This window comes from Photinus pyralis, unplaced genomic scaffold (assembly GCF_008802855.1).
Source record: "Photinus pyralis isolate 1611_PpyrPB1 unplaced genomic scaffold, Ppyr1.3 Ppyr1.4_LG8, whole genome shotgun sequence".
NCBI lineage: Eukaryota > Metazoa > Arthropoda > Insecta > Coleoptera > Lampyridae > Photinus > Photinus pyralis.
This window is the reverse complement of record NW_022170819.1, coordinates 24,228,015-24,254,041: the sequence shown is the minus strand read 5'-3', so window position 1 is coordinate 24,254,041 and position 26,027 is coordinate 24,228,015. Positions and strand designations below refer to the sequence as shown.

General features: G+C 36.1%; 1 protein-coding gene across 1 annotated transcript in view; it reads right to left on the bottom strand.

Moving 5' to 3' along the window:
* Window positions 1–13,011, bottom strand: part of LOC116177863 (G protein-activated inward rectifier potassium channel 3-like) — a 51,495-nt gene extending 38,484 nt beyond the window's left edge. Inside the window, exon 1 of the mRNA XM_031497014.1 lies at window positions 12,643–13,011. The gene's annotated coding sequence lies outside the window, so the exon portion shown is untranslated. The remainder of the gene's footprint in view (window positions 1–12,642) is intronic.
* Window positions 13,012–26,027: the final 13,016 nt, after the last annotated feature.

Below are 26,027 nucleotides of genomic sequence, written 5' to 3'. Positions count from 1 at the left end.
TTAAAAGCGCGAATGAAATTTTGTTTGTGACCCTCATGTACAGAGGATCATTTACGACTTACAAACTATCACACTAAATACAAACAATAATGGAAGTTTTTAACGCACAAAGTTACTCTAAAATAAAGTTGAATGTGAAATACAGGATATTGTTGCCAATACAGACAACGCAGCGTTTTCAAGGGCTATTAGGAGTAGTGGTATAGAGCCGAACTTTGAAACTTTAGTAAGTAGGTTGAGGTGAAGATCGAACATAACCTGCTACGTGGAGGTGACCTTGGAAACTCGGTCAAGGTAATGTTGAAAAGGTTCTGTGTATTCACAAAAAATGGGCTATCCTAGTTTCCAAGGTCGCACACTTTTCAAGGTCACTACCTGAGTATAACGGGGAATATCACCGCCACGTAAGATGCCTTTGATCATCACCTAGACCTACATGCCAAGGTCACCGCCAGTGGTGCAGTGTAGCTAGAACACGTTCCTACTCTTTTTGCAAGAATATACAGGAGAATTGTCCGTAAATTAAGGTCTCCAATGCCTTTTCACATGTAATTACAGATTCTGAAATCTTTGACATACTTTTACTGTTATATTATACTCTGCTACTGCCAGATACCTGATTACTAGTTTGCAATATTTGGTTACACACTGTCTTTCAGGTGAGAATTTCGGACACAAGCTTATAAAGGAGTGGGGTGAGGGTGAGGGCATTCTGGATCGTCTATTCTATGTTAGTGAATGCTCAGAACATGGTGAGCGTTCCTACACTAAAAAATTTACCACAACACTGCTCACCGACAGATACCGAGCGACATTGAACGGTCCAGGTTCGGCTCGATACCATTAGAACCTTTCTTTGCGGCTCTATAAAGGAGCTTTTAAGAACGCTAACAATTTCTAAAGGCTCCAGGTATCTACACGAATTTCTACTTTTAAGACTTTGAATAGGTCTCCAAAGGCTTTTCGGGTTGTAGTACGATGCTGTAAAAACGTCATATTTAGGTACCTCGATAGGTACTGTTTCATGCGACTAAGGTGCGTAACAACAGACGCGAGTCGTCAATTTTGCGTTGGTTCCGTTGCGGTTTTTTTAAGCGCGGAAACGATTACAGATACGAGTGGTGGATTGTGGTTGGCGAAGAAGCGTAGCGTAACCCTCAAGAAAGTTAAATGCCTGTATATTATTTTAAAGGAAATGTTGTTTTGTTTTTTTAAATTACAAATTTGGTTTCAATATAAAAAATAACAATGTTGATAATTTAACCGTCTTTCTACAACTAAGAAAGTTAGCACTAGTGCCTACTTAATTTGGAAAATACTGTATAGTGTGGATGGGGGGGGGGGGGGGATGGGGGAATATAGCTCCCATACATTGTTACGATTAGCTCCTAGAAATATTTACCGGCCCAGAAAACTCACAATCAAAGAAATTTTGCAACAAAAAAAAGAACTCACTCCTGGAGAAAAATTTCGCTCTTTATTTTTCGATATTTTTGATTTTGAAGGGTTGTTTATTTAAACGAGAATTTTCCTTGGATCCAATTGATTTCGAGAAAACGTAAGTTAATAGGTGTGTACCATACTGTATTGATACAAGATTTCAATACATACAGAGCACATAACAAGTAAAGGCGTGTTTCCTGCTTCGGTAGACAGCCTAATAACGGACTCATTTATTTGATTACAGTAGGTGACAATAAACTGCTCTGCGGCGGCTTCCTATGTACACCATTGAAGGCCAAAAAAGGTAAAAAAAAATGGGTCATTGATCTTGGATAACCTTGTAAATAAAATATGACATCGCAAAGAATGGATATCATTGAACTTTGACAACCTTAAAAATAAAACGTAACACCTCAAAAAATCAAGGTCGTTGACCTCTGATGTAAAAATAAAACTAGACACCTCAAAAACGGGGCAATTGACCTCTGATAACTTTGAAGATGCCCCAAACATGGGGGTGTTTACACTCTAATAACCTTCAAAATGAAATATTACTCCACAAAAATAGAGTCATTGCTCTTTAATTACCTTGAAAATAAACTACAACATACGAAATGGGGTCATTGACCTTGGGAGTAAAATGTGGCAACCTTGAAAATAAAATATAACACCACAAAAAAGGGAACTGGCCTCTGATGACTTGAAAAACGTTTGCCCTTGCACCTCGACTTACTTTCCAAGGTCACAGTCACGTGGCATGTGACCTTTGAACTTTACCTTGACCTGCTTTCCACGGTCACGCCAGGTGACGAACAACGTTGAACTGAGTGAAGGTGGCGTTCCTGTGAGACAATAATAGGTGAGGGTGCGCCTTCCAGAGAAATTCGTTTCCGTGATAACTCAACTCGCTCTCGAAATATTTACCCCATAACAAAATCCGCCGGCGGCAAATTCGCACCACAATTAAACGCGCTCATAAAGAAACGGAAACCCCCTCTATGAAAAGCCCGAAGATAGTTTTGCTGTCATACAAATTATTTATTTAAAAATTATGATATCAGGATTACAGAAAAATAATTTTATTTCATACTGTCCGGTAGATGTTCGATTACACTATTAATTTGAGTCCGGTAGGTGAGTTATTACAGCATCAGAGCCGGTAAGTGTCGCTAAGCAACACTTACCGGACTGTTATTTGTATACATCAAATTTGACATCTTCACACAATTAATGAAAAACCCCAACATAAATTTGGCTTCTTTATTTCAAACATTAACATTGGTTGTAATGAAACAATTTGTATTGCCCTCAACACTAACGCCTGAATTATTACTGGATGTCGAGTTAGTAATGTTTGATTCCTTCTGCTGTAGAACTTCAATGAAATTTTCGCCGCCTTGTATCAGTTGTATATCATACGGGCAATCTTAACTTTTCCTTCTACCGAGCCTTCGATGTATTTTTCTGCCGTCGATGAGCTTTTCCATGCCCCATGACGCTTTAATACCGAAACCCAGGCAAAAAAATCTCAATTCAAAAACTTACTGCATCCAAACAGTATGCCAATATGACGTTTTTCTCTACTTGTTTCGCCCCATGTTCGTTCCTCCATTGGCAAAACACTTAGTACTCTTTTTCATACTTTGCGGCCCACTTCTTAGGAACCAACTTTTCGGTTGCTTCATGAGATTTCGACAGGATTGTATCGGGAACAATGGAACATCCCACAACGTTTATAGCGTCCATTTTTCAGTGAAAAAAATTCAATGTCAACAAACTACAAACTACAGTGACTTTATAGAGACAGTGGCGACAACAGGGTATCTCGTTTTTGATTGGTCGTTGGTTCCGGTCGCCATATTGGAGCTAAATTCCAAACTGGCCAATAGAAAACCTTCAAAACGACGCGGTACACTCCGTGCTATAATTATTAATTATACTGTATTGTGTCACCTGTAATTGTCACGGCTTCATGTTACTAGTTTACACTTTGCTTCTTGTATTTGCTTTATTTTACGTTTTCCGTCTCCAGTTTTATATAAACTCGATTTTTAAAGACGCATATAGTTTGGATTTATTACGATATTATAAGGTATGTAATCCGCTTAGTGTTTTTAGATGTAAAACTGTGCCTAACCTTACGACTGGTAATTGATGTAAAATTTTTTTCAGAAGCCCTAAATACCTAATGAGTTTAGATAGAAAACTGGTTAGAGAAGCAGCTTATCCGAAATTTAGCAGCAAATTCAATTGTGATCGTAAATACGCTTGAATTGGTTTCATGTTTGCTGGAGCACATGGAATATTGATCTCTTGTACTCCGTGGACTAGATCAACGTGTTTTGTCTTCCATTTAAGAGACTAAAGAAATACTTTTAAGTCTGGAAGGAGCAACACGCGACAGGGGACAAGAAGTGACAGAAGACACTGAAATGTCAAACACAATTTAATGATTATTTATATGTACATTTTGGATATTGCACCATATGTCATACTTATTATACCGTTTTCCATATACCCATACCATTTTGAATTTGGGAGGCATTTGTTTTCCCATAGGTTGTTCTGCAAAGCTTTAAACGATCATTTCTGCGCCGTTCGTTTTGAACAAGAATCTTTACTTAAATGAAACTGACATTTATTATTCTACGCTCACAATTTGACATGACAAGGTATATTGATCTTACAATCAATTTTTTAGCTCCAATATGGCGGATTATGATAAGTTGTCGCCACTGTCCTTATAAAGTCACTGTACTACAAACTATAGCAACGGCCGTTGCCACAGAAACAAGGTAATGCGATTTTTACAATATAATGAAATTTTGTAATCTTTGAAATAAAATAATGATACAAAAAAGACTTACAGTATGAAATAAAATACGTTACGATATACGTCCGGTAGTACTTGTAACAGTACTCGTTTAAGACATTCTTGACTCGGCTCCTGACGTCGCCTCGTCCATAATGTCTAACTCGTACTGTTACAAGTAACCTACCGGACTTATAACGTAAATAACTATATTGAGAGACACCTCCTCGCCTACTATATATTTTTATCATTATTTACTTACACCTCTGCAGCAACATCACATTTGTGCCACCGTTATAATCGAGTAATTATTATTTAATTTGCACCCTGCTACCTAGAATTAAGCTATTAGAGCATACGCTATAAAAACAGGGTCACCCTCCATTAGGAAAACTAGCGCACGAAAACCGGAATTAATTATTGTAATGTGTATTACTAACTAATTAAACATGAATAGTGTTTCCATTGCAATGCTTGGTGTCTATATGTTTCTCCCTTTTAATTAAAGGAAGCATGTATTGATGTGTAAAGCGTCATGCGTCATAAAAGACTAGTTCATCTTTTTTGAGATTCACCAATCTTATTTTACTACGAGATAGGGAGCACACTTGCAGCAAATAATTAATTTGCGACACTTATTTACTTTCGGGCATTCCTTTGTTTTTTTATCACGGCCTCTTTCGGTGTAAGAAATTAATGGGTAAGTAGGTACTTTTATCAAAAATATTGCATAACCCAAATCCCTAACGAATAACGAAATAAAATATTGGTAGTTCCTCTTGAAACACTTTGAAATTCGGAAAATTTACCATTTCATTGTGAACACCCTGTATCACTAAATCCAACTTATATTAGTGGAATTATTCGAAAAAAAATTAATAGGATGGCAACATTGACAAAAAATCCAAAAGTGAATAGGTTTCAAATGACATCGAAATGCCTAAAAATATACAAGGTGTTCTATTTATAAAATCTGTTATTTATTTACACCGTAAAAATGGGACACCCGTGCCTTCAAAAATCTATGTTGACATTTGCACAAAAGGATTTTTTATATTTTTTACGAAATATGAGCTAGGAAAGACCGATGCACTGTTGCAGGACCCTGTATATATCGTCATGGAAAACCGCTTTATTCGTCCGATTTAGCACCTTGCTTGAAAAGCTCAATAAAAGAACTCCAAGATATGGGCCTGGAATTCCAAAGAGCTAAGAACATTAAAAAAACAACTTGTAGGTACATTGAGAGTCCTAGGAATGTATCGCTGCCCAAATTGGGAGGTGATCTCAGTTATAAGCTTGCGAATATGTAAATAAATGCATAATGAATTTATTCCGCGAATACTGTCAGACCACGGATTTTTGGATAGGGAATTTTTGGTAATGGAAATGAATACCAAAAATTATACTTTATTCTGTCTTAAAGACGACATAAATATTCAATTGCCTTGGAACAAAAGATGACTGTGAATGGTTACAAATTTAACATAATAAAAAAAATCAACATATGCAATTATTATTAATCAAAACAACAAAAGCTCTAAATAATTCTTGAATTTCAAGCATATTACGCTTTTTGGCATTTGAAGTCGATATTTTAGTAAATATTTTGAATAAAACACTGTCTTCTACCATAACCAACGTTTAGTCTTTTTTAGTCTCTTGTTTATAAGGCACTCCGTTAAAATTGAATAAACAAGGTGCTCTAGTCAAAACAAAGTAGTAAATATACGTGTCGCGTGATCATTTTAGTCATTCTACTAAAAAATCCCAAAAACACAATATGACAATGAGAAAACATTATTCAGCCATTAAAATGAACATTTTCTCGGTCATCGAAAAGTTAGCTCATCATGCATTTTGACGTTTCCCCAACAGAATTGATGCATAAATGAAGATGTGAACATTTCTTGCTACATGGTGATCGAAGGTGCACAAGTTTACTTATTCTATTCAACAATTTTAACCTTTTCCTAATGATATAAATAAGATCTTCATGTGAGGCCTTGTGAAAGGAGATTGACAATATTGAGAAATAGTATGTTTGCCGAATATACTCTTGCAATTACCTACTCGTATATGCTATTAGAAAAACAATGACGGAGTGTTATGACCTCCAAACTGAGTAAGTAAGAACGTTGAACTAAAACAAAAACAACTTTGAATCTCTGCATAATAAAGCTAAAGCATACAAATTGTATGAAATATTTTCAAGGTACGTCTATGCTGTAAGGTGAATGAATACCTACCAAATGGCGGATAACAACAACGTACAAAATCGGGCGATTCTCACAGTAAATGGACGTTACGCAACGTCAGGCATTCCACACGGTTCCGATTCTGGTACGCGATTATTCTGCTTTTTAAACTCCTCCGTAGCAGAGACATTCACAGATAATTGATTGATCCTGCTGTTGACAATTTAATTAATAACAATCTATGCGCCATGTCCGTGAGGAGTAGGTACATAGTAACAATCATTTTCAAATACCTTTTCGTAAAGTGTCGCTAATGTGATGTGACACACTTTTGGGAGATAATAAGGCATTTAATCTTATAATCAAAATGAATTGTGGGCAAAATTGTAGTTCGGTATTTCCCGTAGGTGCTCTACAAATGAGCGTCTAACCTACTTCCATTCGCACAACAAAGAACGTTAATAAAAATGGACACCACCTTCGTTAAAAACAGAAGAAAACATACGCGCAGTTTGGAACTTGCTCTCCAAACATTTTGGACCGTTGGTTTTGTGATGTTACATATATGTCATTTTTAAAATTGAAGAAGTTCCCGCTATAAACTCTTGTCCACTTGATTAAGGCGAAAGAGCATCTGATACGCCCCTGAAAATGTTTTACCGCGAATCTTAGCAATTGAAATTGCACAAGGGCGAGGGCTCGTAAGTGGGTGCGTATGATTTGCTTTCCTCCAGTGAGAAAAGAAAGGTTGCGAAGTTTTTTAGCTGAGGCAGCAGAGAACGCAGATAGCGTTGTGTGGTAAGTATATGTTTAACTCGCAATTAAAGTAAATGTATCCTGTATTTTCCTTTGTAATTACTGTAAGTATCATATGATATAGGGTAGGTAATTGTTTTGTATTACTTGCTTGTGGATTTAATGTGTTTGCTTTTATCGTTTTGGGGAATTTCTATTTAGCTTAGCTAATGCTAGCATATCTTCACTATACAGGATGGATTTCATTATTTGTTAAGAGAAGGTTGAAGATTGTTATATAGCGTGTTAACATAATTTAGGGCATTTCTTAGATTTCGATACGTAGGTAAGGTGGAACTTTTTCGCAAGGCAAGTGTAGCCCAGATTTGATTTAAGATTAATGTACAGGGTGTTGATATAATTTGGAGTATCTTGTAGATGTCGATTGGAACCTTTCAACCTTGTAGCATTGTACATTTCCTAGAACAGCCTTCGATTGGCTCGGAAGTCAAGTAACATTTAATGTTATATTTCCACTCCTTCCCCCCTCTTTTATACTCGAGTACAAATTATGCTAATATTTTATATTATCCCCCTTTGATGTTTTTATGACTACACAAGGCATTTTCTATAAATGCCAAATGTGATTATTTTTCAAGACTCCTGAATATTTGAATATTGGAATACTGTTATATGGTGGGTCTCGAAACCCTATGCAAATAGAGAGAGAGAGAGACAGTTTGAGGATCTTCTCCAGCTGCAACTCGGTGTTGTGATGATTATCCGGAGACAGCCCACCACCAGCAGATGATGTGTTCTGCTGTTTCTTCCTCATAGAAGCAGAGGTGACATGTATCTATTATCCTCAAGTGCCCAGATTTTCTTGCGTGCTAGCAACGAGCTGGTTTTGATCTCATGGAAACTGATCACTTTCTTGGATTTTCTTAGTCCAGGGGCAGATTCCCATAGACATTTTCACTCTTTTCTTAGTGGGCTCCAGCTAGACTTGCTGGTGCTGCACAGTAGGGTTCCAGTTCAATTTGTGAATGTTAGGTGCCGCCCTTAGCGAGGCGATCAGCGTCCTCGTTATCGGCTAATCCATGCGAGATTCCATGCGCAGGTTGGAGGTCAAGGACTGATAGAGCCTTGGGAACTGTCTGCCTGTCCGAGCAGATGTAAATGCGCGCACCCAGTAGCCCTTTGGCCTCAATGACCTCTGCACACCTGGTTATAGCTATAAACCTTGGCTAGAAATATTGTGGGAGTAGTTCCTAAGACCATTGAGAGAGCGTAAGTCTGCCCTTTTACGCCTATTCCCACCCCTTCCTGCGACTTGGAGCTTGGAGCCATCTGTGCACCGGCATACGGCTCCTTTTAGAAATTTTGGACGGTTCTTACATATACTTCCTTCACCCGGATCCCCATTTTGAAGGGCTTGTCGTGGCGGTATTCGGAAGTCATGTAGTCTGAAATCCTGTATATGTACTCAGGAATGTCTAATTGTGTTTTGTAACAAAAGAAGTATGTGTGTACATTCCTTGGTATGCTATTTTATTATACTATTATTATTTTAGCTAATAAAGTATTTTCATTCTATATTTGACATTTTAAATGGTTTGACTGCGTAGGCCTAGTCGCTCTTTTAACAGTGACGGTAGATAAAGTGATCAACACAAGGGTGGATAAGTGAAACAGATGATTATGCATTGTAATGACATCTGTCATTCTTATTTCAAATGGGATGCGGAGCACGATACAAAATGACATTCAGAACTTATGACAATGGTGTTTCTATGGAAACGACAGCGACGACAGAACCTAAGCTTGCTGTTTTTGACGTCTAAATTAAACTCGGAAGTGTCAGAAGCTTTACAGTGATTTATTTCGTGATTTATATGGCTTCTGCTATAAAACAAAGCTTTGTATTATACACGACGATAAAGGGAAACTAACAATCTTGTGAAAGTTAATTCATTCAATGGTTAAAATATTCCGTTATCGTCTTATATATAATAAATTGGGCACTTTCTTATGAACTTTCTTTTTATTAAAGATAATTGATTTTGACAAAATCTCTCTTACAGCACTTTTTATGTAGAATCCATTGTATACAGGGTGTTTCGTTGTTCTTATACGACCCAAAACTGTATTTTTTCATGTGGACCACCCTATATATTTTGGAGTTTTCGAAAAAAGCCTAAAATTTCCTAAATTTGTATGTTATCACTTGTATTTTTATATTATATATTTATTTTACATATAAATAACTATTACAAAATAATAAATCCATTAGTGTTTACAACAGACCATCATTACCTATATCAGAGCTGGGCAGAAATTAATTCAAAAATCAAAATGCCATTAATTCGTGATTTAATTCAATTTGGCGAATTAACTCCAATGCAATTAAGCCTTTTTTAGAACTGCTGTAAAAGGGCTTGTAATTAAATTCTTTTACAAAAGGAATTGTAATATTGTGAATTGTAAAAAAGGCTTAAATCGCATGAAATGTTTAAATCCCGCAAAACGATAAAAGCAACCAGTGGATATACTGGGTGTCAACGAATCTATTAGACAAGCCATAATTTCTAGAGTATATTAGTGTGTCAAAATGAGATTTGGTACAAGTAAATGGGACGTCAAGAGGAGAGTTTTCGCATATTTTTCTCTTTCGGCTTACTTAAACCGGAAATGGTCCAGGTTTTGAATTTTTAAATAGAACACCCTGACTATGTTTAAATTTTTGGATTTATGATTCTAAATTAACATTGTTAGATTCGTCAAAAAATCCTTTTGCGGAAGGTAGTTTTGAAAAAAGGGTTGTCATTTGAAAATACACGAAAATGTAATTTTGCCAACTGTTTTATTTCTGTCTCTCATATTAGCCACTATATAAATGTGGCTTTAAAAAAATCAAGTGGGAGTAAAAACTTTTAAAAAGGTCACAGTCTGATTCAGAATTGTGTCAGAAATTCAAAAATGTAAAAATATACAGGGTGTTCTATTTTAAAATTCAAAACCTGGACCATTTCCGGTAAAACCGGAAGTGAGCGGAAAGAGAAAAATATGCGAAATCTGTCCTCCTCACGTACCATTTACCTGTACCAAGTCTCATTTTGATACACTAATACTCTAGAAATTATGGCTTGTCTAATAGATTCGTTGACGCCCAGTATAAATTGGTATATGTCATACGAGTATGTAGTTATAAGTTAAACCCTTCAATGGTGCAACCATAGTCTTTTTTAATAAAACGCCACGGTGTAGTCATTTTATTAACGAGCTCCTAGCGAGTTTACAATTTTGCGGTGTCTGTCCGTCCGTCCGTTACCACGATATCTCGATAACGAATAGACCGATTACGACGAAATTTTCTAGGTGGACTCTTTATCGAATTTGTAGATCGGAGTTCGTGAATTGGCAATATAAGTCAAACATTAAGAAAAGCCCTTTTGACATCTCTTTTATTTATGAACCGAATTGCATGAAATTCAATATGGGCATAGCTCTAGCCATATAATACGCAATTCCAAAAGTTGAGTCTAATCGATTCAACATTAATTAGCAGTGCCCTTTTCGCATCTTGGTCATTTATGAACCGAATTGCAAACTTTTTTTTTATGAATGTATTTAAATGAAACTTGATACTTAGACACTTGCTTTGCTGTATTTGTTTACACGTTTATTTACCTATACATAGGCGCGGTACGTGTAGTGTAAAAATTCTATTTGCATTTTTCTAAATAAAATATAATCTCGATACTATAGAGCCAAAATGACCACGAACGCGTCACAAGAAGGCTTATGAAGTAGGGCTTGTAAAACACAATTCCTTTTTGAATTGTGAATTAATTCCTTTTGAAAGAAATTGTAATGGGTGAATCGAGTTAAGATTTGATTTGTGAATTGTAAATTAATTCCTTTCTTGGTAGGGCTTGCATTACTCTCACCTATATATGTATTATAAATTATAATAATAATTTATAATTCTCTATCACACTATATAAACAAAAAAATGCCTCCTGTTTGTGGCTTATGATGTTTTGTGAAAAACCCATTGAAATGTTTATAAATATCTACCCATAAATACAAATTAAATACTATAAATACCGCAAATCGGAGAGCATTTATAAATAAACTTCTAACAAGTAACATATCAAACGAGCTTCTGGGTCACTGAACATTTAATCAGATCTTCCTTGGGGGAAAACAAAATACTGAAAACAGAATTGGAAAATTCGAAACCGTTCGGGAGTTATCTTGTCCACAGACGGACGGACCGAAAGTCCAAAACCAGTTTTAAGCGAGGTTTTAACCCAAAATCCTACAAGACACAACATATGCACTAGTGTCCTAACGCTACCATCTAAAAAGCCTGTGTCTAGCTTGCTTGCGAGTGGTCACTTAGTACATACCTAATCCCTGGATAAAGACTCACAACAATACCTACCCACCCTTTCTATGGTAGATACAAAATTCATGTGTTCTAAAAATTCCCAAAAAAAACAAATGTAATATTCCTGGTTTTTGTTTTGAATCCATGCTTTGCTTCTCAATCATAAGTGGCGTTAATGTAATAGCATAATTATCAGAACGGAAGAGGGTGAGGATACGCAAATTATCATACCCTAGGACCGAATGTTCGGATAATCCTGCTTTTCATAATATGGCCCAACAATCACGTAATTTCGCCCCTTCGCATCAGGAACTATAATAATATACTACAAGTACAAAAAGAAGAATAAATACTCAAAAACTACAGACTTTCTTACTTCTATCTTTGTGTTTATCATATTCAAAAATAATTGTCTGGATAATTGTATGATTGTATGGATTTAAATCAAATTATTGACGTAGGTAGGTAGGTAAAGAATTACATTTCGCATTTCGTCATTATTTATTCTAACTTGGAAAGTTCATTCATAAGTCGGCAATTATTCCATTCTAGCGTAATTACAATCCATACGAGCCGGTAAAAAGTCCACTGACCTCTGTGTTTAATAATAATGGTCAGAAATAAAAATAAAAAGTACACGACGCTCCCCTTCGAAATTCATTCATATTCTTTCTCCTCCGTAAAATTGACGGACGCGCATATTAAAAAAGACGGCGGGAAAACAAAAGCCGCGCGCGCGTTTTGTTTAAAGATCGCACCGAAAGGGTGTTCTTCCCCTTCAATTTGCATAAGAGGAAATTCCCGAATAATCGATTTCCTTAGCGTTAATCAATCAGTGCGTCACTTTTGAGTGAAAGGAGATTGTATTTTTAGAATTTTGGCACTACTAAATTAAGAAAATTTAGCACACGCGAATCCTTTTGATCGAATTCGCAATTTTTCTTTCCGGTTACAACGAAAAAAACCATACGTTGTTCGCACGTGAGATTAACACGTATACCTTAGTAACACCGATAATTAATTCTGTACGTACTTAGCCAGATGAATTTATTACTTACGGGACTCGCAGTTTTTGGGCGCACTAATTTTTTTAAACGTCGCGGCGTTCAAGTCTTTCGCATTTTGTGTTTGACGCGGCAAAAAAAGATCACAAAAAGTGAATCACACAATTACAAACCTAAAATGTGAAACAAACTAGCGTAATAACTGAATGGCTGTTGGCCAACATGTCGATGTCGTACGCCTGCTACACCGCACTTAATGGCGAATCGCGGATGTTTGAAATTCCGCGATCCACTGAGTTACTTGTACGATAAAATACTAACATCTCAGTTCGGAGAGGTTGTACCGGTAGGCTACGTCACACGTGGAGCCTTTTCTCTTTATCTCGGGGTAATAATCATAATGCTATACAGAATATGATTAGCATCGAGAACTAGACGCTTTTTTCGGTTTTTAAACACGTACTTAACTTCTTTTACTATACCGACAAGGACGTGACTCGTCATTTTCATTATGTAACGTTTATATTACCTTTAAACAATAGTTTCTGATTTCCGTAGTTAATCTCATGTTTATATTACGATCACGACGCTTAATAATTGGTGTATTTATAGCGCCTAAGATGAAAGCAGCATGTTGCGCACCCTTTTCAACATTTATATAACCGATCTAGAAGGTGAAAAGGTTCAAAAGGGCAAAAAGGGAATTCTTGCAAGATGGGGTAGTCTATTAATTGTGGTTGTTTGTAAATAAACACTATAACTTGGCCGATTTTAAATAAAAATAAACGAGATTTATTTATTACTGCTTTTCATCTTCAAGACGTCAACAAGCATAAAACTTGACAACTTAACTGGACCATTTTTATAGGTCAAATATTACATGTTTTTAAAAATGTGTCATACAAGCAAGAGAATCAGTACACAAATTCATTATGTTGTCGTCTCATTGAAATGTTATAAGATCCCAAAAACAAAAGTTGTACTCAAGCTGACATTTTGGAAAATGGCGGCCAAAACACGGTTTTTTTATATTTGATTACTTAACCGTTGAGATCTACATTAGGTACCAATTTTTGGTGAACTACGATACCTGCATAAACGTGTGATATTGTTTCTAAAATTTACAACGGCAACTTCCTTTTAAGCCCCACGTTGGGCGCCATTATGCAACGGGATTGTATATTAAGGGAGTTAACCTTCCCTAAAGTCGAGCCTCCCTCTAAATTTTCCTTTTCAATTTTTCTAAAACCTGACTTCAAAACCTCAAATTACTTTGTAGCTTTGACTATACTGACGACAAACTCAATAATGAAGCAGATCCAGTTTACTGCTTTTTTTGTGACCACGGTTTTTTGAACAACCTTAATTTAAATTCAAATCTAATAACCATATTTTTGGAAAAAAATCTTATTATAATCAACACACCTTTTAAATTATTATTATTATTTATTAACCCGAGCCTTTCGGCTTCGGGGACTCTTAGGTATGTACATAGCATATATATGATACTAAGTAAGTTTCGATACAAACAAATAAAATTTCTATTGCATTTTAATTTAATACAACATCATCAGAAATAGCTAAATAATGTTTATTCTTATTCCTCTCTTCTCTGCAATGTCCTTCTTATCCAGTCGATTCCTCTTCCATCTTTCTGTAATATTTCCTTTACTGTTTTGCTCGTCTTGGTTTAGCTACATCTGTACATCACGCGTGTTCTATCGTCTCTGTTTCTTCCTTACATAGTCTGCACTTTTCTTCCTTCTATCTTTTCCCGGTCCTGTTTTCATTTCCGCATCTAAATCTTGCAATGGTTTTTATATTTTTGTTGTTCTTCTGTAGATATTTTGGCAAGTGTAATGTTTTTATTTCTTTTGTACGTGGTATTGTAGGTGCTGTTTTCTATTCGATTGATTTGGTATTGTAATTGATTGTCTTTGTCTCTCTCCTTCATAATCATTGGTATATTTACCCCTTCTCTCCTTAATCTTTCCGCCTCATCTTCTGCATACCATTCCTTTGGAAATATATTCTTCTTTCTTCGTCCACTTTGCTTTATTGGTCTTCTTTCTCTCCTTGAGAGTTTTTTTTAATAGCCCGTTTTCTCTTCTATCTATCCTTTCTTGGTATTTAACTGCTCTATATCCCTCTTCTATCCACATCTTGTTTGGTTTCCTCCAGAAGTATATAAGTTACCAAAAAGCCAATCCTAGGATCCATTTTAGGTATTTGTTTAGTATCCGCTCGATGTCCTCTATCTCCTTCCACCCCCAATATTTCTGCACCGTACATCACTGTGCTTTTGATCAGGTAGTCGAACATCATTTTATTGATTCTATAGTTGTTTTTGAATTTTTTTTCTGCTATGCTCCATATCTGCGGTATTAATTTATTTACTTTTTTCTTTATTTGTCTTGTGTGAGCACTTGGTCCTCCGTTCTTCATTAGTGTAGATACCCAAGGTATTTAAATTCCGAAACTTCTTCTATTTCTCTTCCTTCGATTTTCCACGATGTCGTCCTTATTCTTCTTTCTTCCTTTTGTAAAAACCATTATTTTCGATTTTTCTGTGTTTATTATGAACTTCTTTCTTCTTGCCTACCTTTCTAACTGTGTGATCATTTCCTTCACTTCTGATTGCTTTGTTGCAATGAGCACCATGTCATCCGCGTATGTTAATAACCATATCTTTTATCCCCCAATTTTTATTCCTCTTGCTTGTCATTTTCTTAATGCTTCTTCCAGGTCTGCCACAAATGTTGAAAAGGGTTGCACTTAGCGGACATCCTTGCCTGACTCCATTTTCCGTCCAAAAATAGCCTGTGTGTTTGTTATTGACTTTAAAGCCATACTCTTTGTTTCTCCATAGATTTCTTTAATCCTTTCTATTGTGTTGCTGTCTCTATTTTTCTTGTCCAAGCTCTCATATAATTCGTTCCTGTCTAGATTCGAATGCTGCTTTTAGATCTATGAATAGGGCGTAGACTTTACCTCCTTTTTTTTCCAGTTCTTGTTGTACTGCGTGATTTATTATGGATATGTTGTCTATCGTCCCCCTTCCTTTCCTAAAGCCCATTTGTGTTTTATCTAATATTTTTTTGTCCTCTACTTTTTCATTTAAGCGGTTGTTTAGTATTTTAGCGTAAAGTTTGTATGTTGAGTTTAGAAGTGTGATTCCGCTATAGTTTTTGATGTCATCTTTGTTTCCTTTTTTGTATATTGGGCTCCTTCTTTCCAGCTTTCCGGAAATCCTCCTCCTCTCCATACCCTGTTAATAATTTTTCTGATTTGCTGTTTCACGTTTTCCGGCGCATGTATAAGTCTTATCATCTCATTTGTTATTTGGTCTGCTCCGGAGGCTTTCTTTTTTTTCATATTTGCTATTTCTGCTTCCATTTCTTTTTCCCCTATTTCTTCATCCTCCTTTTCACTTCTTCTTTTTGTTTTTTCCCCTTTGAAGCTTATCTGTCCGTTTAAACCTTGTATAAAGTAGTTTTTCCTCCCTTTGTTTATAAATTTCCACACTTCATTTTCGTTTTTGATGCTTTGTATTTCTCTTATTTCCTCTTTTTGTAATTCTTCTTTTTTGTGTTTGCATGTATCCTTATATTCTTTCTTCTTTGTTCTGTACTCTTCGCCTGTGTCTTTTCCTGTTTTCCAATCCATTAGGGCTTTTTTTGTTATTTGTTTTTTCTCTTTACATTCTGTGTCCCACCACTTGCTTCTTCCTGGCAACACCTTTTAAATATCCATAATGAACTCATTCACTGTCTTGAAATTAAAGTAACATTAAATGAAAGAACAAATATAACAATCTCACGTCAACAAATTCCCCTAAATACCTGCAATACCAACTGCTTTAAATTGCCCAGAGTTGGCTATCTTTAAGAACAGTATTTCCACAACTAAACACTTTTTTATCAGCACAAATAATTTGTTTACGTTTAAATTCAGATTACTTGTTGACGGAAAATATCCGTTCGGCTAAACCGTGACCGGAGATATCTCTTTTGCTTCCAATTATTTTACCCTTTTTTAACTGTAAAATTTTCAAAAAATTAACCGGAAAAGATAGGAATTACCTTCGCTCGGATCGGACTTGGATCGAATTTTTTTTCAAGAAGGCTAGGCTGTCCTCAAAAACCGCACATACGAGAACTCTGCTGAATTGCATCTTTAAAATGAGTACGATAAACCTGTAGCTGCAACCCTCTAAAAAATTCCAAGAATAATAAAGATTAGAAAAAAACAAAATAACAGGATGAACAGGAAGAGGAGGAAAAGAGAAAGTATAAAAAAGTCAGGACTAACAGAAAGAATATGGGTAGAACGATAAAAACTTGAAAACAGAAAGAACAGGACAAGATAAAACGAAGAATGAATACAAAAAGAACACGGAAAAAACAGAAGGTATAGACGTATAGAAATAATTAAAATGCAAAATCAAATACAGAAAAGAACAAAAAGGACTAAAGGAATAGAAATGACTGCATCAAGAGAGGAGGAGGAAATGGATGGATAGAAGAGTACAGAGAAGATAAATAAGGGGCGGAAAGGGTAGAAATGCAGATATGGTAGAATGCTTGAATTTAACTATTCTAACTATTAGTTACGGGGGCGCCGAGCTGAATGTAGCCCAGGGCACTGAAAACATAACCCGGGGCCTAAGCCTGACCAAGAATTTGTTTTAATTAGTTTTGGATGGGGTGCTTCATCTTGGAGTTTCCGAGTTTTCTTTTACTGGGTGTGACTCCTGTCAGAATTACTTCGACTTTTCAGCAAAATCGCATTTGCCTCCTCCAACTGCTTTGCATAGGTCAACCGTAGTGTACACTGCAGATTGTAGGAACCACAGTTGGGTATTTTATCTGTGGTAGGAACCATTGAATTTATGTTATAAATTCATTGTGGCATGGCATATTTTATGTGAGAAGATAGGCAACACATAACACGTAAGCATATTAAATTGCATAAAAAATATGCTTAATCTTACGAGTAAATTTTTACTCTTTGTCAGAGAAGAGGTGAGGTTTATTTTTAGTGATAAAAGTCGCGTTATAATATAAGTACTTATAATACTCAGGCATACAAACAGTAATAACGCATTTTAGCTTCGTTTAGTATCTTTTAAAAAAAAAGTAAGTATAAACATTTCTATGAAAAACACTTCGGAGATTGAAGAAATGGCCCAGAGCTCTGATAAAAATTTACGTGTGCATGGAAACTGAAAGGTCTTATAAATCTCTTCTCCTACAAAACTCTAGAGAGGACTTAGAAGTCCCGGAAATGGTATATCCTGTTCTCTATAAGCCTTTGCATAGCTCCTCCATGACCTTTCTACAGGTAGCGTAAAAAGCAAGGAAAAGTTGCTAAAATAAGCTTTGAAAGAGCGGTCTAACGGTTGAGAAGAAACCTAGAATGCTTCGGACGACACAGGATCATTGACTAAAAATTTTATTATCCAATGACAGGATGAATTAGCCAGTTATAAAAAAACACCACTGTGTTGTTTTCAGTCAATGTGTGTGTTGCCTATCGAGTAGGGGCCGATAATCTGCAACTTCTTGCAACAGTACTATAAATTCGGGCCTTTTTCAAGCATTCAAATGTGCTTAAACCTACTTAAACCTTACCGTTTTTAGATAAACTTAATTTTGTGAGAATTTTTAAATGGAATGACACAGAAACTAAAAATGGAAAAAAGAAAACGGAAAACAAAAAAACAGAAAAAGAAAAGCTGCAAAAAGACAGAAGCAAAGGAATGGAAATAAAACTGTTGCCAAACCATCCTCGAAGACCTCCTAGGAATATTACTAAAAATGTTCTGTTTAAGAATCTTAGAAAACCGAGTCTTTTAAAAATGTTATTAGAAAACCTGTTACAATTTTCATCATATCGGGCATATTAGTCTCTGGTAGAGAAATGCACCAGAAGTATTATATTGAATTTTTTAGATAAACCTGGCAATCTGTTCAGCCGAAGATAACTTTACCAACCTTACTAATTTTGGAATCATCCTCCAAATCTTAAAGGTGACCTTACCCTATACTTCGAAGTCTCTTCTTATCGTCTGTCTGCCTCCTTAAAAATGTTTCTAAGGAAACCTTAATAATAATAATAAAAGATCTATGGAGATTCAATTTCACGGTTTGGAAGAATTTCAAAGATTCTATAAGACTCGTAAAAACTCCTGGGACTTTTTTTTGTTAATTCTGATTTTTAGGCTCTTGGCGACTTTAAAATACTCTTGGGGACCCTTGAGATGATCGGTGACGCTTACGTCTACAATTCTGAAACACCACCTCTCTACGTGACTGTTATAGGCGACTCTGAAGAACTCTTCCAGAAACTTTAGAGGCTTTTAAAGACTCTTAAAGGTGATACAATTTTTGGAAACTGTTAAAGATTATGAAAGTTACAAAATGACAATTTTTATAATTAGGTACAAATTGAAGTATTTTACATTTTTCTGTAAACACAACGTGTTACTTGTGGAACTCACTGTATGTAAGGAGACATTTGCCAGAATGTAATATAAATGCGCAATTTGTATATTTTTCAGCCCACACGTGTTATCTCTAACACTATCGCTCTGACGCGGTCCCTTTGTAAGACAGATGTCACCTACACTAAAACTAGGAATATCAGTGGAACACGGATGTAAATATAAGATCTATGAGCAACTGAAGATTATTTTAATTGCATCATTCTTCAATTTTGCCGGCGTATTGCACTATGAAGGTTATCGTACGTTATGTAACGTAATGGACCGGAGGAAATTTAATCGAGCTTGTAATAGGAGAGAGTCGTAAAAGGTGTTAAAAACATTATAAAAGTGGAGGTATTTCGCTTATCAGTTACGAACAACAGTTTTGATAGTGTGCTGAAATGGAGAAATGATCAATTACCTACCTGCCTCCTCTAATTGAACAATACTGCCTTCTGCATCTGTAATGAGGGTCTTTAACTTCTGGCTTGAAACCTTGAATTATCGTTTTTATTCAGGCTCCTATTTTCGCTACTTACACCTACTTATAGGTACTTAAATAATTGTTTGTAAATTGCTCATTTGAGATTGCAGCTGTTTTGGGTCACAGTGGAATTAGCATATCTCTACTCTGAGTCTGGTGCAAACCGAAGAACATCAGCATACCACCAGCGATTATTCAATTTCAGTACGAGAGGGAGTCATATAGTGTAGTAAGAAATCATTGATTATACCAACTGTATAATCAATCTAGGAAATAGTCCAACTCCTCTGCAGGTGCCTCCTTTTTGTATTCCAGGCAAATGATTCAGTTCAAAGGCATTTTCTCAGCAAATCGATACACGGTAACTGTCTAAGTAACTATACATATGTGGGGGTGGTAAAAAGATAATAATTGTCAAATATCACAAGTTGCTCCATAAATAAAAAAAATTGCGTATGGCGCATGAGCAGTGCGATTTTTACGCATGTATTTTGTTTGGTTTTATTAGAGGGACTTACCATAAAAATTTGGATTAAATTGCTCCATAAATAAGAAACTTGCGTTTTGCCATTTTTTGCGCATGCGTTTTGTTTGATTTTATTATTAATCAATCAATTAGAATAATCGATTTTTTTTTCATTTTTTGCCACCTTAGACACACTGTATAATCTACCCCTCATTCCCTGTGTCAGGTTTTTATAGAACAGACTCCCGCTAAGAGGAATACTCGAAAAATTTTTAATTCAGACCGTGTAATACCAGTGGCGTTAGGCCCCTCAACCGATACATACCAATTTCGTACTCGTGATGCTTCAAACCCAGAGAAACGTGGCAGACCTCGAACAGCAACTGAAGTACAGGCGTACTTAAATTATTATCGTCGATCCCCCAAATTAGGAAGTCCTCCTGGCTCAAGGAACGATCACCTTCCAGTAGAAATCCTCACAGTTGTCGTTGCAATCGTAAGTGGCCATGGCCAGAGGCGCCTTCGGCGATTTCTCGTTCATGTTGATTTGATGGGGCTTGGGCGAGTGCTCCTTGGCGACAAACGTGAGGATATCGACCATGTTTTGTAGCTCCTTCATGTTCAAATAGCCGTCTTGGTCTAAGTCGAATATCTTGAAGCAGAATTTGATACGTTCAGCCGTTATTGAGTCCTGGAATCTTTTGCAGTAGCCTATACCTTGAAGGTGTGCCAGACGGCCATCAAATTTCCCTGTCTAAAAGCCCCCCCCCCGCACGAATTATTTCCTGAGATGCTGTTTTTGAAAGTAAAACACATGTTTTACTCTTCCTGGTATTCTAATGAAAGGTCTGATAGAAATAAATTGGTTTGTACAAACTATAACTTTCCCGTGCGACTTTTTTTCGAGATTAGTGAGCGACGGGGCCTGAGGGGGGGGGGGGGGGGGGTTAAAAATTAAGTTTATCTTTCATTGTATTCTAATTAAAGGTCTCAACGAAAGGAACCGTTTTCTACCAACTACTGCCCTTCTTTCTGTCCTCTTATCAAAGTACGGGGTGAAGGGGGAGGGGGGTGGAACTAGTTTTATCCTTGATGGTACTCTAATGAAAGGTCTCAACGAAAGGAATTAATTTCTACCAACTATAACTCTCCTCCTCGACCTCTTATCGTGATCGGGTACATTTCCTTATATCTCAAGAACGGATTGTCGGAAGAGGGTACTCACGAAGGGCGATTTAGACGTCTGCAAGAAATATATCCATTGGTGATGTCAAAATAAAACCTATTTCGGTTAAAAAATGCGCTTTATCTGCACAAGAGTTGTGCACAATTTGTACTTGTTTAACGTTGCAGTTAGCTAGGATGCTGGTAAATGTAGAAAAGAAATTGTGACAGTCAACACCTAGGTAAATTTTCTGTGGTGGTATCAGGCGAGAATACCTACATATTGTTTGCCTTCAACACTTTCGTAAATTCGATATGTTCGTGCAAATTAGATCCATGTACAAGCGTATACATCACTTCTCAATTAGCATTCTCGCCATCACATGACGGCGTTATTTACAAATATATATCTACCATAAATTAGTAAAGCAAATATTTCCACCAAAGCTGGTTCTATCTATAGGTACGTGTGAATTGTCAAGTTATTGTTATTTGCAGATTACGAAACGGACTTTGTGCCAGCCTATTTTGGACCGATGCAAAGTCAAAGACAATGACCTCCGGTTTCCATTTAGCCTAGTGCCTTGGCATATAAATTACACAAACACAATGAAAGTAAACAGAAGCTCATTGTGATCCTTCCAGAAACTTCCAAAAAAGTGTGCGAGTTTCCCTACAGAATCAAATATCAAGGTGAACAAATAGCTAAGCGACTTAGTCTCAATGCCACCATTGCTTAGGTACAACATATCAGTTCATAATTCCAACCAATTAAATTGGTTACGACATGTACGTACAAAGTACTCGTTTATTACCCATAATTAAGTATAAATCTCTAAAATTAACGTCAAATTAATATTGTCTACATTATTAAAAACAAGTTTCTGAGCTCTTCAAGCGAATTCACTAACTCGGCAGATGTTAAAAAACGCATGAATCATCCATGTTCCAAATAACAAGGTGTAGGAATGATGACATCACGCATCGCATTGATTGGGAAATAGGTACTTTTGCTGAATTTAAATATTATTCTGATTCATAGTTCATATTATTTAAATCGAATCTTTGGTGAACTGTAGAAGAATGTATAGATGTAGCTAAGCCCACAGTATTTTCTGCAAATGGAAAATTGGGTTATTGCAGGATGATTTTCTAGGCTATTCTTTCTTTATCCATACAAGCTTCCTGTGCAGTTATTGGATTGTTGGTTTTTATATGTTTCTATCATTATAGGTACTTAGACATAAACGGTAGGTAACTTTGCAGTACCTAATAGTTGTGCTATGTTTTAAGCATGTTTGTTTAATGAATTAGGGTACAATAAGGGTACATTTCGAACTCGGAGTCAGTGCTCTCAATTCCCACTTTTTTGGCCAGCTTCGCTTAGTGGAGCTCTTCCTCGGTTTCGACCGAGAGGTTCCCTGGTTCGAAATAAAAATAAAAAATGTCGATTTTCAAAACAATTCAATCGGCTATTCCAACCCCCCCCCCCCCCATCGTTTTCTTGCTCGCCTTTTCACATTGTTTTCCATTCCACCTTCTTTCTTCACATTTGTGTTTGTCACGTGACCTTTATAATGTAACGGGTAACAAAATTAGAACTGAAGCACTTGCCCGAACATTCACCTTGAATAATTAAGATCAAGATCCATTTTATTGTTTGCGTTTAAAACTTCCACTATTGTTCGTATTTACCGTAATAGTTTCTAAGTCAAAAATTAGCTCTTGTAAATGAGGGTAACAAAAACACTTTAATTCGCGCTTTTAAACTCTACGCGTTTGTTTTACAATTCGCTACCATAGGGGCACGAAATTTCGTCGAAAATAATACGTTTTTCATTATTGGCACCTCACAACAATAGATTATATAAAACCACTGCTCAATGCGCATTCGAGTAACACAAAAATAACATCTACCCTACGGTAATTTTAGGCGGTTGATTTTACTTCGCTGACCGCTCGACGCGAATTTGAATTTTCACATAATAAGAATACTCTGCACAAATTTACAGGTGCTTGCCTTAACTTTAGTCATGTATCAACGCGAATTGCTTGACGGTTCCTCCGGAACTACCAACCTCCCACTATAGCTTACCTTTTTTGACATACACCATAGAGAAAATTGTACTTCCTTTATGCAGACACCAATCACGTGACGCAAACCTTTCACACCGCTACACTAATGTTACCCATCCAATAAAATTCAACGTGGACTAGTTTCCCACTTATTCAGCAAATCCTATACGACACTGTCTCCCGGATAAGTTTATCAATTCAATATGTAACAAAAAAAGTATTTAAAAAAATGTTAATTTCGTTTTTTGAGATCTGGATAAACATACATAGGGACATACCTATACGCCAGCAGACCAACAGAGAGATCGCCAAAGGCCCATTTCATTTGCTTAATAAATAATAAACATTGCTAAAAACAAAAGAGAATACATTCAAGAAGTTTTCAGGAGAATAGGTACTAGTGGAAATTTAATAGAAATTTTGGAAAATTCCAAGAGAATTTCGCGACTTTCTTGAGAAGCATGTCGCGCGATTTTAAGAAATTTTTTAAATAATGTCGAAATCAATCCAACCGAGAACCCATTAAACGTTTACAAATATCCATACCCGAACCCGGATTCGAACCAGGGACTCTCGGTACCGCAGTCGACCTCTATACGGCGCCACACGGGCTCGGTGCAAGGAAATTTCAATAGAACAGATTTTCTTAAGCATATAGGAGAACCTTAAAAGCCATTCTTAGCAAGAAACTGCTACTAGTAATTTCAGAGAATTTTCAGAATATTTAAAGGAGAAGTTCAAGAGAATTTATAGTATTAAACATACTTTTATGCAAAATTTGAAGAAAATGTTCAGACAATTCCAAGAAAATTGTAAGTAAACTTTAAGTCCGTTCACCTTATGAAGTGACCACATGAAATTTCAAGAATTTCTTGAAAAATTGAATTTTTCGAAAATTTTAGGCAGAAAGCCAGACTTTTAGATGACTTTTAAGATAATTTCAAGAAAATTTGAGGAGAAATTTTCATAAACATTTTAAGATAATTTGAATGGTAGGACAACTCTAAAAGAAATTTATGACAAATTTCAGAAGAAAGGACATTTAAAAAATGGAACTTCAAAGGAATTACAGAAGAATTGTAGGAAATGTTAGGGAAATTTCAGAAAGAGTTCCACAGAGTTTTAGAGAAATTTAGAAAACTTTCAAGATTTTTTTCGAAGAATCAAGGGTGCCTTTGAAATTTTCAAAAAACGTTTTCTACCAGTCAGTGCTCTTTGGAGACGAGATAACGCACAAATGTAATTAAGAAAAGTTGTTCAGAACTAAAAACTGAGTAAACGTGAGCAGGCCTACTTTGATTTTTTGATGTTTTTATTTCTTAAATGGGTATTTTGAGGGGACTCCTAAAAATGTTACTTCAAAAAATTTTTAATGACCGTGTAGCCGATAGAAAGTGTTTAGCCGATACAAAGTATTTCTATCGGCTTCAGATTCGCTACACGGTCATTACATTCTATTTTGTAACGTTTTTTAGGAAACATTTTTTTGGGATGTACTTCCAGTTAAAAAATAAAAACATTAAATCATAGTAGGCGTCATAGTATCACGTTTACTCCGTTTTTCATTTTGGACAGCACCTATTCTTAATAACATTTCATTTGTGTGTATCGCGTCCCCAAAAAACGGTTGTTCGAAACCAACATTATGTTACAAATTCCCAACCAATCAGGGCTGATTCCCAGAAGCTCAAAATTAAATTGAAAATTATTTGTCTGTTTCAGAGACGACCAAACAATCAGGACACTGTGTATAATAACCTCAAAAGAGGATTATCGTAAGGATTTCAGAAAATGGCACTCAGGACAACATAAAACACACCACGCCACAAGCGATCGATTAAACAAATTAAATTTAAATTAAGTTAAATTAAATAATCCTTATTATCCGATCAAATTTGCACTTCGAACAAACACTTCGATCCTTCACTTCATTCACTTCACATAAAACGCGATTTAGACGATGCTAACTTCGTTGTAATTATGGTTATAGTATTGGCCCTTTGATGGTGGACAAAAACTCCATGTAACGGGTATCGGGAAACTTCTTTGGAAACGTAAAACACGCTTCCGCTTAACTCGACTTATAAAATACATTTCCCAGTGTAACGTAACACACACGAGTTTAACTCCACTAAACTTTCTTCTACAATAACTCCCACCAACAAAAAGTTACGATTAACGCCTCCCCCTTCGTTTTCAAAATGTCCCTTTCTCACTTCTTCCTTAACAAAATACTGCGTCGAAAGAATTACCATCTGTTTATTTCGGCAATAACACGTGCTTATCTTGAAACTAATTATCTTAACGTAGCGATAGATAAGGAAACTTCTTATCTACCACCGGAGATAAATTTTTACAAAAACCACGCCTTTATTTCCAGATGTTAAAATCTAGTCTTTTAACACGTAATAAAATTGAACGAAATACAAGGCTGTCCGGCCGTCCGTCCGTCCGTCCGCTCTTTCTTTGAGACGCTACTAGTTCTTTATCTTAAGAGCTATTGGTCTACTTTTTTCGCTATTTGATTCGTTATGGTGTCGAGGCTTGCACCAAGGAAGGAATTTTTTTGCGTTTCCAACTTTCTTAGTTAGAAAAGCATCGAAATGAAATTCCTCTTATAAACAGAAAATGAGGTAGCATGTCAAAAATGGATTGCACATATGTAGGTAATAAAAATAGTGGTTGCTATTAAAAAATATGCCCCCCTTGAACATGCAGAAGTACGCCACCGACCACAAGTACGTAGATTGGTAGCACAACAT